Source organism: Hyperolius riggenbachi, chromosome 1, assembly GCF_040937935.1.
Source record: "Hyperolius riggenbachi isolate aHypRig1 chromosome 1, aHypRig1.pri, whole genome shotgun sequence".
NCBI lineage: Eukaryota > Metazoa > Chordata > Amphibia > Anura > Hyperoliidae > Hyperolius > Hyperolius riggenbachi.
In genome coordinates this window covers 108,940,330-108,958,960 of record NC_090646.1, presented here as the reverse complement: position 1 = coordinate 108,958,960, position 18,631 = coordinate 108,940,330, and positions in this window count along the sequence as shown.

Here is an 18,631-nt window from a genome sequence, read left to right as displayed (position 1 = left end):
CCCACTATGTATACTCTGCTTGCCTGCCAGGCTGGAGAAGGCACACTTCCCCAGCAGCAGGAAAAATTCGACCCTGCAGCCAAATAAAGTCTAAATCACTAACCTGAAACAAACATGTGGTTAATCTAGTCAGAATTCAGTCAGATCACCTGACCTGCATGCTTGTTCAGAGTCTATGGCTAAGGGCTAAGTGTATTAGGATCAGCAGGACAGCCAAGCAATCTGCATTCTTTAAAAGGAAAGAAATATGTCAGCCTCCATATTCCCCTGAGTTCAGGTTTCCTTTAAAGAGGAACTCCAGTGAAAATAATTTAATATAAAAAGTTGCTTAATTTTTACAATAATTATGTATACATGATTTAGTCAGAGTTTGCTCATTGTAAAATCTTTCCTCTCCCAGATTTACATTCTGACATGTATTACATGGTGACATTGTTACTGTGGGCAGATTATGTAGCTGTTCTGGCTTTAACAGACAGCTATAAACAGCCATTTCCTGTGTGTGTCATTGTTACATTGTGGCAGTTTGCCCAGAGTACCGTACCGTACCAGAGCCTCTTGTGGGAGGGGTTTCAGCACAAAATCAGTCATACAGCGCCCCCTGATGGTCTGTTTGTGAAAATCATTATATTTTTCATGTAAAAGTGGATATCAGCTACTGATTGGGATAAAGTTCAATTCTTGGTCGGAGTTTCTCTTTAAGTATGGGTTTATCATGGCGTTATAACAGTGCTATTTTTAAATCCCCAAATATAATGCTGCTTTTCAGGTATAGGTTTATGGTTTTACAAGAGAGAAGTCGTTTTCTTATCAGAGAGGATTACTTATTGACTGTGCGGTGAGAATGAAAATAAAACACGGTTAGATGCCAATTATATCTCGAGTTTACCAATCAATTTTGATAACATTTGAGCCGGCACAAACAGAACTTTCTTAATAAGGTCACCTATCAGCAACACATATGTGAAAAAAAAGAATTCATTCTTATCAAGATACGAGGCGACTCAATGAAACTCGTGTCAACAAGTCAAAATACAAAGTAGAACATCTCACTCCCTTTTCAAATCCAAGACTTTATTACTAGGCTCTATACACCTTTGTTTTTTCACATAGAGATAAGATCAGCATTTCCCCATTGCCTCAATAATCTATTCATGTTCCTTTATCTTATTTCCATGCCTCCATTGTCTAATCGCACAATTAGAACAGGTCTTTTTCCAGTTGGCCAAGAAAAAGAATGATCGGCTTAAATATTATCTAATTTGCAAAGCTGGAGTTAAGAAGCTGAATGACAAATTGTGGCTGTGTGCTCGCTCTCCATTGTTTGGGCTCCAGAAAATCAGGATGGCAACAATGCTGAACGAAGCAGCGCTGGTAAATTCTCACATTGCTTCAACAGAGTGTCTGCGCTGCCAGCCGACTGTATGGGAAATAGATGGTATTGCTTCTTTTTTTTCCCACCAAAAGCATAAAGCACACACTGATCGGATACATTGTGTTCTGTCCTAAGAAAAAGAAAAGTTTTAGTTGTGAAAATGTTAGCATTGCTACGGCAGAGGGAGAAGCCACTGTTGTTTCTGGCTCTGCACACTGGCCAATAGGTTACAACATCAGTTCCATGTCCTTTTTTTTCCCCAACCCTGCTGTTCATTCCAAAGATTTTATAGTGTGTCAGGAAAAAAAATCTGCTGATCTCTTAAAGAGACTCTGAAGTCTCTTTTTTTTCCTGTTTTTGTCACATAATCCTGTTAAACATTAATGCCAAAGTGAAATCGCTGCATCCCCATGGCAGATGACTGATTTAATAGAGAGAAAGCGACCTGCAAAGTTCCACAACTTTGCAGGTTGCAGATCGTGCTGCCCTGAAGAGTCAGAGCTTTGAGCTGTAGCTCTCCCTCTCCGCAATCAATCTCTGCGGACCTCCGCCTCCGCCCTGCCCCTCTCAGTGAAAGAAGACTGAGAGGGGCGGGGAGAGGAGGTGATCAGAGAAGATTGACTGCAGAGGAGGCAGATCTCCAGTGTAAAGCTCTGCCTCTTTGAGGAAGTAAAGCCCTGCAAGCCCGGGAGCTTTGCAGGGCTTAATCCTCTGTAATAAATAATTTATCTGCCGCGGGGATGCGGAAATTTCATTTGGGCATTCATGCTGAACAGGATTATATGACAAAAGCAGGGGAAAAAAGAGACTTCAGAGTCTCTTTAAGGCCCCTTTTACACTTGCATTAAAAATCTGTGTTGTGTTACCCTTTTACCGCTTGGAAATGCAAGGTAATTGCACACTTAACACATTGCACAAGAATTGCCTGATCCAGCGCTGAGCAAGTGTAGGGGCAACAGCGCGTTGCCGCATGATCTCCAGAGCAGCGTCATTTCAGCGCACAAGCGTGAAAAGACGGGAATGCGACGGTGATCCTTGGGCATCCAAGTGACATACTTCCTGTCCAGCAGGGAGTAGTGTTGGGCGAACACCTAGATGTTCGGGTTCGCGAACGTTCGCCGAACATCGCCGCGATGTTCGGGTGTTCGCGCCGAACTCCGAACATAATGGAAGTCAATGGGGACCCGAACTTTCGTGCTTTGTAAAGCTTCCTTACATGCTACATACCCCAAATTAGCAGCGTATGTGCACCTTGGGAGTGGGTACAAGAGGAAAAAAAACATATTTGAAAAAGAGCTTATAGTTTTTGAGAAAATTGATTGTAAAGTTTCAAAGGAAAAACTGTCTTTTAAATGTGGAAAATGTCATGTTTCTTTGCACAGGTAACATGCTTTTTGTCGCCATGCAGTCATAAATGTAATACAGAGAAGAGGTTCCAGGAAAAGGGACCGGTAACGCTAACCCAGCACCAGCAGCAGCACACGTGATGGAACAGGAGCAGGCGCAGGAGGAGAAGGCCATGCTTTTTGAGACACAACAACCCAGGCCTTGCATGAGGACAAGAAGCGTGCGGATAGCATGCTTTTTACCGCCATGCAGTCATAAATGTAATATAGATAAGAGGTTCAATAAACAGGGACCGGGCGTCAACGCTAACCCAGCAGCAGCAGACGTGATGGAACAGGAGGAGGCGCAGGAGGAGAAGGCCACGCTTTCAGGTGCAACTCAGGCCTTGCATGAGGACAAAAAAATGTGTGCGCAAAGCAATGCAATGAGTAGTTTTCAGGACACAATGGGCTATTCGGAGGAGCTATTCCCACCCCCTCAATCTTCTACCTGTGAAAGGTCAATGGAACAGCCACAAATGTTGTGCCCGGATTCACAACCTTTTTCTGTGGAAAATGCACCTCGCACTGAAATGCAAGGCGAGGCCGAGGATGAACATGACGTCAACAACTCAACATGACGCAAAATGGGGGCGGAACAGAAAGCTGCTTTCAATGTTTTGAAGGCCTTAATTGCCTCCGGTGGCCAGTTAGATGCATCATTCATCACACCCAAATCCCAGAGCAATGTGTGCAGGAATTTGAATCGCAGGAGGTGTACCGAGTTCATCTGGACAAGTGACCAAGTGACCAAGTGACAAGTGACCAAGTGAAAAGTGACAAAGTGTTCAGTGACAAAGTGACAAAGTGACAAAATGACAAAGTGACAAAATGACAAAGTGACAAGTGACAAGTGACAAAGTGACAAGTGACAAAGTGACAAGTGACAAAATGACAAAGTGACAAGTGACAAAATGACAAGTGACAAAGTGACAAGTGACAAAATGACAAAGTGACAAAGTGACCAGTGACAAAGTGACAACTGAGAGGTTGTTCTGGGGAGCTCCACTGCACTCAGTCGCATATGAGGAGAGGTCTCGTCGGGACTGCTGATCCTCCTCAGCTTGCTCAAAGCCTTGAGGGTTCCTGAAGATCCTCTGCTTGGAGTTCGCCGGGGTTCAGCTTGGTGTCGGGGTCAGCGGCGTCCTCCTCACTCCAACGTGGCAGATCTTCTGTTGAAGGAAAAAAAAAAAACATTGTTAAAAGTCCAGTACCGCTTCTGAAGGACTCACCAAAAGATGCAGGAGCGCTTTAATCTAGCGCACCATCGCTCGCTGGGTGATGTCCCTCCCTACGCGCTGGAATTCTACGCTGCACATGCTAGCACGCTTTTGCGCAGTGCCGAGGCGCATTCCAACAGCTAGCTACCAAGCTTCTGTGGATCTGATTGGGCCACCATGTTGGATCTCTGCCAAGTCCTCCAAAATTTTGAGCAATCCACATTGCGTGACTGAGCAGTGACAACTCTACAGTCAGCATTACAATACCACTGCTGTGTTTACTGAAGAAATCAATGTTGAAGATGGAAACCGCTGGCATGATGTGGGGGATTCTGAAGATGAAAACGATCAGCGTGATGATACCAACATCAGGCAACCTGCCTCAGGAAACGCTGGTCCCAGCTATGACAAAGAACAGGACGAGGAACAGCTGGAGTTGGAGCAGGTATTGGATGCCCCCACTGCCGAGGGACAGAGCGGTGCACGTTGGACTTCCACAATTTAGCGGGAATGGACAGCAGAAGAGGAAGAAAGTGATGCTGGTGACGAATATGGTGCATCACAACAATCACAACGCTCACAAGAACATGAAGACAGAGGAGTCTGGCAGGACTCTATGGCACACATGGCTCAATTCATGCTAGACTGCATTGAACGCAGCCCGCGCATTATTCACTACTCATTATTATTCATTATTCTGGAATCTGGACAACACCAATTACTGGGTTTATACCCAGTTTATACAAACACAATGTTAAAAAACTGATTGAAGAAAGTGTCAGACAGGTCAAAAATGGAACAATTCCAGCAGGCCCTTGAGGATGGAGACTTTAGAGAGGAGATTGACATCCTCCTCCTTCTCTAGCCAGTTGTACGCCGATAGACTGACTTCAGCAAACCCAGGAGGACCAGGAGGGCAGCAAAGAACACAAGCTGCTGCTACTGCCGAAAAGGGAATGGTATTGGCAGTGTCCTTGGAGTGGGAACATTTTCTGACACCCATGCAGCAGCCCACAGAACAGCAATCGGGCAGTTCCACGTCCTCCAACACCAATCGCCTGGAGAAGATGGTCAAGGTCCAGGACTACATGTCAGATGGCGTAGCTGTGTTGAACAATCCATCTGCAGACAGACGGTAAGTGTGACAGGCAGCACAGAAGGACCATGGCAACTCACTCATAGTACCACAGTTTGATAGTGCTGCCCAAAAAATTATATGGATCCGTGGACCCGGGCACTGCGGGCAGTACTGGGAAGTGGGAACGCAGATTTTAGTACCTAAACACACGATACAACATGTTTTCCGGGGTCGGACTCTGAGGCACATACAGATGGTCCCGATCATCATCCTCATCATACAACTCTTCTCCTGAGTCTGACCCACCCACCACCTCTGCCACCCCAACATCCCCAGACACAGACCCCTCATCGTCCTCAACATTAACTTGGGATGCTGGCCTGAGCCAGACCTCCTCCTCCACATCAGGCCCCATCATCTCCTCAATGGCAGCCCTCATTAATCGCTCTGGCGACGGACCGATGGACACAACGTTCTCCTCCGGGGAGGGCTGCTGCTGACCACTGGCTGCTGGGGTGGATGTTATAGCTTGCGTGGGGCGTTGGCTGTTGCTGTTGTTGGGAGTGCTGCTCGCAGCGGAGGTCTCTGAGGAACTCATGGTGAGCTCATATAGTGGTTGGCGGTGAGTGGAGTATTACTGATCCCAGCAATATACACACTGACTGGCAGAGTACGCAATGCTATATAGTCTGGCTGAGCGGTGTACACAGAGTGGCAGTACACACAATGCTATATAGTCTGGCTGAGCGGTGTACACAGAGTGGCAGTAAACAATGCTATATAGTCTGGCTGAGCGGTGTACACAGAGTGGCAGTACACACAATGCTATATAGTCTGGCTGAGCCGTGTACACAGAGTGGCAGTACACACAATGCTATATAGTCTGGCTGAGCCGTGTACACAGAGTGGCAGTACACACAATGCTATATAGTCTGGCTGAGCGGTGTACACAGAGTGGCAGTAAACACAATGCTATATATAGCGTGGCTGAGCGAGGTACACAGTGGCAGTACACACAATGCTATATAGTCTGGCTGAGCCGTGTACACAGAGTGGCAGTAAACACAATGCTATATAGTCTGGCTGAGCCGTGTACACAAAGTGGCAGTAAACACAATGCTATATATAGCGTGGCTGAGCGGTGTACACAGTGGCAGTACACACAATGCTATATAGTCTGGCTGAGCCGTGTACACAGAGTGGCAGTACACACAATGCTATATAGTCTGGCTGAGCCGTGTACACAGAGTGGCAGTACACACAATGCTATATAGTCTGGCTGAGCGGTGTACACAGAGTGGCAGTAAACACAATGCTATATATAGCGTGGCTGAGCGAGGTACACAGTGGCAGTACACACAATGCTATATAGTCTGGCTGAGCCGTGTACACAGAGTGGCAGTAAACACAATGCTATATATAGCGTGGCTGAGCGAGGTACACAGTGGCAGTACACACAATGCTATATAGTCTGGCTGAGCCGTGTACACAGAGTGGCAGTAAACACAATGCTATATATAGTGTGGCTGAGCGAGGTACACAGTGGCAGTCAACAATGCTATATATAGTGTGGCTGAGCGAGCGGTGTACTACTGTTCCCAGCAGCGACACACAATGACTGGGGGGGGCCCTGGCTAGCATGGCTGGAGAGCGAACTACCCTGCCTGCCTACCCAAAGCTAAACCCACAGAGAAATGGCGGAGATATGATGTGGTTCGGGTATTTATTTACCCGAACCACGTGACCGTTCGGCCAATCAGAGCGCGTTCGGGTCCGAACCACGTGACCCGTTCGGCCAATCACAGCGCTCTTAGTTCGGCCATGCGGCCGAACGGTTTGGCCGAGCACCATCAGGTGTTCGGCCGAACTCGAACATCACCCGAACAGGGTGATGTTCTGCAGAACCCGAACAGTGGCGAATACTGTTCGCCCAACACTAGCAGGGAGTACAACACATGGCGAGGGTAAGCGAGGGGAACACAGGAGGGGGGAGGTGGCAGCACTATCCATATGACCCTGTCAGCGCACACTGCCACGGGGTCATATATTTGTGGCTTTGTGCATTGCAGTGCGATGCAGCGGGGGTGGGGCATCTCACTACTAGTGTAAAAATGCCCTCAAGGGTACCTGAAGTTACATGCTGAGATTTCTGCCTGAAAGAGTTAAACATCTGGGTATGCAAATGACAGCTTCTCTGTAGTCTGGATCTAGCCACTACAATGTAAAGGCCCATACACACGTCGGATTTTTCCGAACGACGGGTCATTTGAACGTCCCGTCGTTCAGTCGTACGCATGCCAAGTCGGGCTTGTGTACAGTCCGTCGTTCGGGTGATAAGACTGCTTTTGAGCGATCCGCCAGGCTGTGCACGTGCGACCGCGCATGCTCCCGCGCGCGCAGGTGTGCTTCCGGCGTGTGCACATGAGATTTGTGAACAAAGGACACCAAAGAAAAAATACACCTTTATTTCTAAATAATATATTGTCACCATACTTTGTACTAGGGACATAATTAAAATCTTGTGATAACCAGGACAAGTAGGCAGATAAAATACTAAAAACAAATATCAACCCCAAAAAGCCTAATTGGTGATGAAATAAACAAGATATAGATCATTTCATTGTGACTAGTAGTGATTAAGCTATTGGCAAATGAATGGGATGAGCACTGAAAGGTGAAAATCGCTCTTGTCCATTAGGGTAAAAACCCCTTTGGGGTGAAGTGGTTAAACAGACTATAAAACTGTGAGATTTAAAAAAAAAAAAAAAAAGTATTTTTTAGAAGTTGGAGGATAAACACATCTCATCAGTTTATTTTCAGATTTGGTTTAAAGTCCAAGCTCAAGAGCATCACTTTTATAGGCATTTAAAGTAAAACTCCCCTTTCATTGAAATGTGATGCACCCATACGTCAGTGCTCTATAAGATGTTTTGTAATGTAAAGCCCAATTAAACTGAAGATGAAACATAACAAATTCTAAAGGCAATTAGGGTGCTAAGTGAGTATTGACAGAGTATGGAACATTTGCTGGGAATGAAAGTATAGGTTAAAAAGTGCCTTGTCTGGGATTCAGCTGGTGGGCAGGTCAGTTAGGAGTGACCATGTGACACTCAAACTAGGAAGAACAATAGACTGAGTTTCTCAGCATATTGTTAACAGTGAGCAATTGTATTCATTATGTTATTTTCACTACAGTTCTAAAAGATCACTATTGGGAAAAATTGTAAAATTTAAAATACAAACACATAAAATGTACATTTCTCCCAGAGTGAAATGCACTATAAATATATAGTGGCTTTTACTCTGGAAGAAATGTGCTTTTACTTGTGTTGCTGTCAAAATAGATAGTCAAAAGCTGACAGATCTGACACATTTTGGACTATTCCATCTCCTCATGGAAGATTCTCAGTATTACCTTTATTCTTTAGAAAAGCACTCACTGGAAATAATCAATACAAAGCTTTCCCACTCATTTCCACATTATTTTGGGATTTGGACTGATCATCAACTGCAATTCAGTATGTAATTTGTAAATAAATACAAAACTGAGAATCCCCCATGACAAAATGCATTAGTCCAAAACCTGACAGATCTGTTAGATTTCCACAACCTATTGTAAGTGACAAAAAGGTAATTTATAGTATATTTTACTCTGGGTGAAATGTAGATTTTATATGTATTTAATTTAAAAAGCACAATTTTTTGTTATCCTAATGCTTCTACAACAGTATATCTACGCTAGTGTTGGGCGAACACCTGGATGTTCGGGTTCGCGAACGTTCGCCAAACATGGCCGCGATGTTCGGGTGTTCGCGCCGAACTCCGAACATAATGGAAGTCAATGGGCACCCGAACTTTCGTGCTTTGTAAAGCTTCCTTACATGCTACATACCCCAAATTTGCAGGGTATGTGCACCTTGGGAGTGGGTACAAGAGGAAAAAAAATATTTGAAAAAGAGCTTATAGTTTTTGAGAAAATTGATTGTAAAGTTTCAAAGGAAAAACTGTCTTTTAAATGCGGAAAATGTCATGTTTCTTTGCACAGGTAACATGCTTTTTGTCGCCATGCAGTCATAAATGTAATACAGAGAAGAGGTTCCAGGAAAAAGGGACCGGTAACGCTAACCCAGCACCAGCAGCAGCACACGTGATGGAACAGGAGGAGGGTGGCGTAGGAGGAGAAGGCCACGCTTTGAGACACAACCCAGGCCTTGCATGAGGACAAGAAGCGTGCGGATAGCATGCTTTTTGCCGCCATGCAGTCATAAATGTAATACAGATGAGAGGTTCAATAAACAGGGACCGGCAACGCTAACCCAGCAGCAGCACACGTGATGGAACAGGAGGAGGCGCAGGAGGAGAAGGCCACGCTTTTTGAGACACAACAACCCAGGCCTTGCATGAGGACAAGAAGCGTGCGGATAGCATGCATTTTGCCGCCATGCAGTCATAAATGTAATAAAGATAAGAGGTTCCATAAACAGGAACCGGAAACGCTAACCCAGCAGCAGCAGCAGCACACGTGATGGAACAGGAGGAGGCGCAGGAGGAGAAGGCCACGCTTTGAGACACAACAACCCAGGCCTTGCATGAGGACAAGAAGCGTGCGGATAGCATGCATTTTGCCGCCATGCAGTCATAAATGTAATAAAGATAAGAGGTTCCATAAACAGGGACAGGAAACGCTAACCCAGCAGCAGCAGCACACGTGATGGAACAGGAGGAGGCGCAGGAGGAGAAGGCCACGCTTTGAGACACAACAACCCAGGCCTTGCATGAGGACAAGAAGCGTGCGGATAGCATGCTTTTTACCACCATGCAGTCATAAATGTAATAAAGATAAGAAGGTTCCATAAACAGGGACCGGAAACGCTAACCCAGCAGCAGCAGCAGCACACGTGATGGAACAGGAGGAGGCGCAGGAGGAGAAGGCCACGCTTTGAGACACAACAACCCAGGCCTTGCATGAGGTCAAGAAGCGTGCGGATAGCATGCTTTTTACCGCCATGCAGTCATAAATGTAATAAAGATAAGAGGTTCCATAAACAGGGACCGGAAACGCTAACCCAGCAGCAGCAGCACACGTGATGGAACAGGAGGAGGCGCAGGAGGAGAAGGTCACGCTTTGAGACACAACAACCCAGGCCTTGCATGAGGACAAGAAGTGTGCGGATAGCATGCATTTTGCCGCCATGCAGTCATAAATGTAATAAAGATAAGAGGTTCCATAAACAGGGACCGGCAACGCTAACCCAGCAGCAGCACACGTGATGGAACAGGAGCAGGTGCAGGAGGAGAAGGCCACGCTTTGAGACACAACAACCCAGGCCTTGCATGAGGTCAAGAAGCGTGCGGATAGCATGCTTTTTACCGCCATGCAGTCATAAATGTAATAAAGATAAGAGGTTCCATAAACAGGGACCGGAAACGCTAACCCAGCAGCAGCACACGTGATGGAACAGGAACAGGTGCAGGAGGAGAAGGCCACGCTTTTTGAGACACAACAACCCCGGCCTTGCATGAGGACAAAAAGCGTGCGGATATAGCAATGCATTTTGCCGCCATGCAGTCATAAATGTAATAAAGATAAGAGGTTCCATAAACAGGGCCCGGCAACGCTAACCCAGCAGCAGCACACATGATGGAACAGGAGCAGGCGCAGGAGGAGAAGGCCACGCTTTTTGAGACACAACAACCCAGGCCTTGCATGAGGACAAAAAGCGTGCGGATATAGCAATGCTTTTTGCCGCCATGCAGTCATAAATGTAATACAGATGAGAGGTTCCGTAACAAGGGACCGGCAACGCTAACCCATCACAGATGTTCATTGTTCATGTTACTTGGTTGGGGTCCTGAAGTGTTGCGTAGTCGTTTCCAATCCAGGATTGATTCATTTTAATTTGAGTCAGACGGTCTGCATTTTCTGTGGAGAGGCGGATACGCCGATCTGTGACGATGCGTCCGGCAGCACTGAAACAGCGTTCCGACATAACGCTGGCTGCCGGGCAAGCCAGCACCTCTATTGCGTACATTGCCAGTTCATGCCAGGTGTCTAGCTTCGATACCCAATAGTTGAAGGGTGCAGATGGATTGTTCAACACAGCTACGCCATCTGACATGTAGTCCTTGACCATCTTCTCCAGGCGATCGGTGTTGGAGGTGGATGTGCACGCTTGCTGTTCTGTGGGCTGCTGCATGGGTGTCAGAAAATTTTCCCACTCCAAGGACACTGCCGATACCATTCCCTTTTGTGCACTAGCTGCGGCTTGTGTTGTTTGCTGCCCTCCTGGTCGTCCTGGGTTTGCGGAAGTCAGTCTGTTGGCATACAACTGGCTAGAGGAGGGGGAGGATGTCAATCTCCTCTCTAAAGTCTCCACAAGGGCCTGCTGGTATTCTTCCATTTTGACCTGTCTGACTCTTTCTTCAAGCAGTTTTGGAACATTGTGTTTGTACCGTGGATCCAGAAGGGTAAAAACCCAGTAATTGGTGTTGTCCTGAATGCGCACTATGTGTGGGTCGCGTTCAATGCAGTCTAGCATGAATTGAGCCATGTGTGCCAGAGTCCTGCCAGAACCATCATCATCCTCTTGTGGGCGTTGTGATTGTTGTGATGCATCATAGTCGTCACCTTCTTCCTGGTCTGCTTCTGCTGACCATTCGCGCTGAATTGTGGAAGTCCAACGTGCAGCGCTCTGGCCCTCGTCAGTGGTGGCATGAAATTCCTGCTCCAACTCAAGCTGTTCCTCCTCCTCTTCTTCGTCATAGCTGCTGGGGCCAGTGTTTCCTGAGGCAGATGGCCTGATGTTGGTACCATCACGCTGATCGTTTTCTCCTTCTGATTCCCCCTGTTGAATCATGACAGCTGTTTCCTTGATTTTCAACATTGACCTCTTCAGTAAACACAGCAGTGGTATGGTAATGCTGACTGAAGAGTTGTCACTGCTCACAAGCAACGTGGATTGCTCAAAATTTTGGAGGACTTGGCAGAGGTCCAACATGTTGGCCCAATCGGATCCACAGAAGCTTGGCAGCTGTCCGGATGCGCCTCGGTACTGCGCCGTCATGTACTGGACCACTGCACTCTTCTGCTCGCAAAAGCGGGCTAGCATGTGCAGCATAGAATTCCAGCGCGTAGGGACATCACACAGCAAGCGATGGTGGGGGAGATTGAAGCGCTCCTGCATCTTGGCGAGTGCCCCCGAAGCAGTACTGGAATTTCTACAATGCTTGGCCACTCGTCGCACCTTCAACAGAAGATCGGCCACGCCTGGGTATGTCCTCAGGAACCGCTGAACTACTAGGTTCATCACGTGCGCCAGGCAAGGGATGTGTGTCAGCTTAGCCAACCTTAAAGCGCGAATGAGATTACTCCCATTATCACACACAACCATGCCCGGTTTCAGGTCCAGCGGTGCCAGCCACAAATCCGTCTGTTCCTTTATTCCCCTCCAAATTTCCTCCCCTGTGTGCTGCTTATCCCCAAGGCAGATCAGCTTCAGCAACGCTTGCTGACGCATGCCAACAGCTGTGCTGCACTGCTTCTACGATCCTACTGCTGCTGGTGCTGGGTTAGCGTTTCCGGATGAGGTACAGCTTTGCGATGCGTTGGAGGAGAAGGAGTCAGAGAGGTAGGTGCTGCTGTTGTTATCCAGTGGGAGGGACGGCAGTGCAGCTGTTTGCGGCGTGGGCAACACCCGCGCCGTAGCAGGTGAGGAATGGCTGCCAGGCTCCGCAAGGTTCACCCAGTGCGCGGTAAGGGAGATGTATCGACCCTGGCCGAACGCACTCGTCCAGGTGTCAGTGGTGAGGTGAACCTTGCAGGCAACGGCATTCTTCAAGCTTCGGGTTATTTTGCTGACCACGTGCTCATGCAACTCAGGCACTGCAGAGCGCGCAAAGTGGTAGCGGCTGGGAACCACGTATTGTGGGATGGCCACTGACATCATGCCCTTGAAGCTGTTTGTCTCCACCACTCGATATGGCAGCATTTCGCAGGCCAGAAGCTTGGCTACGCTGGCTGTTACTGCCACGGCCCGGGGGTCATTTGCTGGCAATTTCCTCTTGCGCTCAAACATCTCCGAGACAGACAACTGAACCGTAGGGCTGCACACTGAAGGGCTGTTGGTTGTTGTGTTTGATGAACACTGGGAGACCTCAAGAGCACTACTCCGGAAAGTGACAGTGTCAGCGTTGTCTGATGTTTGTGAATGTTGTGAACCACGCAATGGCTGGGCTACTGCTGCTGCTGAGGCGGGTCTGGTGGTGAGTCTGGTGACCCCAAGGGAGGCAGTGTTGCTGGTACCCTGTCCTGCCGCGTTTGCCCACAGAGTGGGATGTTTGGATAGCATGTGGCGGCTCATGCTGGTGGTGGAGAGGTTGTTAATACTTTTCCTCCTGCTCAGGCGGGTCTTGCACACCTTGCAAATCGCCATGGTACCATCCTCAGTGCAGTCTTCAAAGAAAGCCCAGACTTTGGAGCACCTGCCTTGCTGGCGATTTCTGTTTGTGCCTCTTTTGCGTCTCAAAGGAACTTCCACGCTTGTGGTGCCTGAAATTTCGCGCCGCCTACCTTGTGGCACAAGGCGAACTCGTGCAGCAGTGGGTTCTTCAACAGACTCATCTGTGCTGCTACGACGGCGATGTTCTCGTTCACATACAAAATCTGGGTCTATGTCCACATTGTCCATACCCTCCTCTTCCATCTCCTCAAACTCGTCATATGTCATTGTGGGGGGCCCCCGCCGTGGAGTAGAGCTCCCCAGAACCACCTCTGCGCAGCTCACTCCAACGTTGTCTTCCAGATCTTCTCGGCCGACCTCCTGCAATTGCAACCCCTCCTGCCCAACTTGCTCTGGGATTTGGGTTTCAAAGTCCTCGGACTCGCCTTGTATTTCAGTGCGCGGTGCATTTCCCACAGTTAATGGTTGTGAATCCGGGCACAACATTTCTGGCTGTTCCTCCATTGACCTTTCAAAGGTGGAAGTTTGTTGGGCTGGGAATAGCTCCTGCGAATACCCCATTGTGTCCTGAGGTAATTCTTCGGCCTGGTTATCTGGCAGTTGTGTGCGTGGTGTCGCTGCCGGTTGTGTCAGCTTTGTGCCCACTGGCTCCTTGTAACTGGCTAAGGACTCGGACCTCGTGCGTGATGTGCTGGTGCTGCTTAACCCACTGCTGGACGCTTGAGAGGTCATCCAAGTAATTATCTGGTCCTGTTCTTTTGGATTTGTGAGGGTTGTTGTCCTGGACAACATGGGCGGTATTGAGTGGATTTTCTTGGGTGCTCCCCTGTGGCCTGTACGTGAACCGTCAGGGGAAACACCTCTTCCCTTGCCCCTCCCTCTTTCACCGGATTTCTTCCTCATTTCACTTATCCTTAAAGTACACGCTGACTGGCAGCAGTACAGTGGCAGTACAGAAATGCTATACAGTGGTGGGTGAGCGGTGTACCATTATTGCCAGCAGCGACACAGAGCACAATGCTATACAGTGGCGGGTGAGTGGTGTACCACTATTGCCAGCAGCGACACAGAGCACAATGCTATGCAGTGGCGGGTGAGCGGTGTACTACTGTTCCCAGCAGACACAGAGTGGCAGTAAACACAATGCTATATAGTGCTGGGTGAGCGGTGTACACAGAGTGGCAGTAAACACAATGCTATATAGTGTGGCTGAGCGAGCGGTGTACTACTGTTCCCAGCAGCGAGTCAGAGCACAATGCTATACAGTGGCGGGTGAGCGGTGTACTACTGTTCCCAGCAGACACAGAGAGCGCGTTCGGGTCCGAACCACGTGACCCGTTCGGCCAATCACAGCGCTAGCCGAACGTTCGGGGAACGTTCGGCCATGCGCTCTTAGTTCGGCCACATGGCCGAACAGTTTGGCCGAACACCATCAGGTGTTCGGCCGAACTCGAACATCACCCGAACAGGGTGATGTTCTGCAGAACCCAAACAGTGGCGAACACTGTTCGCCCAAGACTAATCTACGCCCACAGAGACTTCATCTAGGCTTCAGGGGTTTAGATATATGTACCTTGCCGTGATCGCCACTAATGGGCGGCAATATTAGTAGACTGAACGGTGAGCGGGAACGCATGTTCCCAGTCACTGATCAACGTTCCTGTGATCAATGATCACCGGCATCAATGAGATGCCGATGGTCATTGAGAAAGTGAAATTAAAAACATACACTATTTTGGGAGGGGGGACATCTAGTGGTCAAATAGTAAAACTACACCCTAATACATTGAATTAAAGGAGCTGCCAGGCAAAAAAAAAATGAGTTTCACTTACCTGGGGCTTCTACCAGCCCCATGCAGCCATCCTGTGCCCTCGTAGTCACTCACTGCTGCTCTAGTCCCCTGCCGCCAGCTAGTTTCAGTTTTGCCAACCTCGGGGTCGGTGGGCAGCATTGCGTACATTTTTTTGCATTCCCGCTGGTCCAGGAACATTAATGCATACATTTTTTTGCATTAGCGGTGCAACGCTAAAAAATGTTTGCGTTAACGTTGCAACGCAAAAATTTGTTTGCGTTGCATCGCTAACGCAAAAAAATGTATGCGTTAATGTTCCTGCATCAGCGGGAATGCTAAAAAATGTACGCAATGCTGCCCACCGACCTCGAGGTTGGCAAAAACGAAACTAGCTGGCGGAAAGGAACTGGAGCGGCAGTGAGTGACTACGAGGGCACAGGATGGCTGCATGGGGCTGGTAGAAGCCCCAGGTAAGTTAAACTTAATTTTTTTTTTGCCTGATAATTCCTTTAAATAAAAATAAATAAACCCTCAATTAAAATTAACCCCTTACTTCCCCCACTCTCCCATAGTTACCAAAATAAATCATTTATAACAAAATACATTAAAAAAACAACATATAACAATAATTACTTTAGGGATTCAACTTTTTTTAATATGTACAGTATGTCATGAGGGTATACTACTGTACTGTTATTTTTGCAAATAAGGGCCTGTAATTAGTAACTGAAAAAAATACACATTTATTTATAACTAGCTGGTCGCCCGGCGTTGCCCGGGTATGTAATTGGCTAGTGTTAGCTCTGTCCACTTTTTCTAATCCTAACACACAATGGGCTCTATTCTCAAAGAGCCAAAAGTACCGCAAAATTTTACCGGTAAATTCCCGCCAGCGGTAAACTCCGCATTTTTTCAGCATTCACTAACATTTTCCGCATGTTTGCCGCATGCGGGGAAAAAAGATGCGGAAACGGCCATTATTCATGCGGGAATCATGCGGTAAAAAGGTCGCATGAAAAAGTGTTTAAAAAAAAAAAGTTAAAGTCCACCAAGCACAGCCCTTAAGCCTCCACACTTCATTAAAGTCAATGGGATGCGGAATATATCACCTACTACTTGTAGGTGATAAAAATTCGGTAATTAACGAAGAAATGATGCGCCTGAACATCTTTGAGAATTGATCTTTTATTGCGGAAAATACCGACTTTTGCGGAAATTTTACCGCATGAATCCCGCACTTTTATCACACTTTTTCCGCATGCGGAAAAAACATGCGGAACATTTTGAGAATCCCAACTTGCCGGTATTTTGGGTGCAAACTTCCCGCATGTACTTTACCGCATGCGGGAAGTCTTTGAGAATAGAGCCCATTTACCTAGTTTGTGAGCTTTGCGGTCTTTGGCATCAATAATTGGCTGTGGCTCCACTACTTTGAAAATCAATAGGTGAATTTTGATTAGCTTTTGTAGGCTCCACCTACTTTTCTGAATATTAATCCCAGTCACCCACTGTGCAAAGTTTAAGAACCCTGCCATTGACAGACAGTGTAAGAATGACTGCAGTTTACATTCTGGCAGTTAAATTTTTATTTTTCTTCACCCACTGATGTCCTGATGTTTCCCGGGTATGTATTTGGCTGCTGTTGGCTGTGGCCACTTTTTCTAACCCTAACACACAATTGTCAATAGTCAATGACCAAGTTTGTGAGATTTGTGGTCTTTGGTATGAATAATTTTCATTGAAATGAAACACATCTGATTCGCTGTTTGTAGCCCCACCCCTTTTGTAAATATTTAACCCCAGTCACCCAATGATCAACTGTACCAAGTTTGAGGCTTGTGCCATTAACAATGCAAAAATGGCAGCAATTAAATATTTGCCTTGAAAATCAATAGGTGAATTGTGATTGGTTTTTGTAGGCTCCACCCACTTTTCTGAATATTAATCCGTCACCCAGTGACCAACTATGCAAAGTTTTAGAACCCCACAATTAATAGTGTAAGAATGGCTGCAGTTTACATTTTCCCAGTGAAAATTGTGTTTGTCTCCGCCCACTGAAGACTCGGCATTGCCCAGGTATGTATTTGGCTGGTGCTAGCTCCGCCCACTTTTTCTAACCCAAACACAAAATTACTTAATGACCAAGTTTGTGAGCTTTGAGGTCTTTGGCATCAATAATTTGCATTGAAATAAAATAAATCTGATTGGCTGTGGCTCCACCCCTTTTCTGAATTGGAACCCCAATCACCCAATGGCCAACTGTACCAGGTACAGGTGATTAACAGTGCAAGAGGCTTGTGCCATTAACAGTGCAAGAATGGCATCAATTAAATATTCCCCTTAAAGATTAATAGGTGGATTTTGATTGGCTTTTGTAGGCTTCACCCACTTTTCTGAATATTAATCTCAGTCACCCAGTGACCAACTGTGCAAAGTTTGAGAACCCTACCATTAATAGTGTAAGAATTGCTGCAGTTTACATTTTCTCAGTGAAATTTGTATTTGTCTCCGCCTACTGATGACCCAGCATTGCCCGATTATGTATTTGGCTGGTGTTGGCTGCGCCTACTTTTCCTAACCCTAACACACAATTACTTAATTACTCAATGACCAAGTTTGTGAGCTTTGCGGTCTTTGGCATCAATAACCTGCATTAAAAGGAAACAAATCAGATTGGCTGTTTGGGGCTCCACCCCCTTATATAAATTTAAACCCCAGTCACGCAATGATCAACTGTACCAGGTTTGAGGCTTGTGCCATTAACAGTGCAAGAATGGCAGCAATGAAATATTCCCCTGAAAAATCAATAGGTAATTTTTGATTGTTTTTTGTAGGCTCCACCCACCTTTCTGAATATTAACCCCAGTCACCCAGTAACCAACTGTGCAAAGTTTGAGAACCCTACCATTAACAGTGTAAGAATAGCTGCTGTTTACATTTTCCCAGTAAAATTTGTATTTGTCTCCGCCCACTTATGACCCGGCGTTGCCCGCTTATGTATTTGGCTGGTGTTGGCTGTGCCAACTTTCCTAACCCTAACACACAATTAATCAATTACTCAATTACCAAGTTTGTGAGCTTTGCAGTGTTTGGCAACAATAATTTGCATTGGAATGAAACAAATCTGATTGGCTATTTGTGGCTCCACCCCCTTTCTGAAATTGAACCCCAGTCACCCAATGATCAACTATACCAGGTTTGAGGCTTGTGCCATTAACAGTGCAAGAATGGCAGAAATGTAAATATTCCCCTTGAAAATCATTAGGTGAATTTTGATTGGCTTTTATAGGCTCCAACCACTTTTCTGAATAATAACCCTAG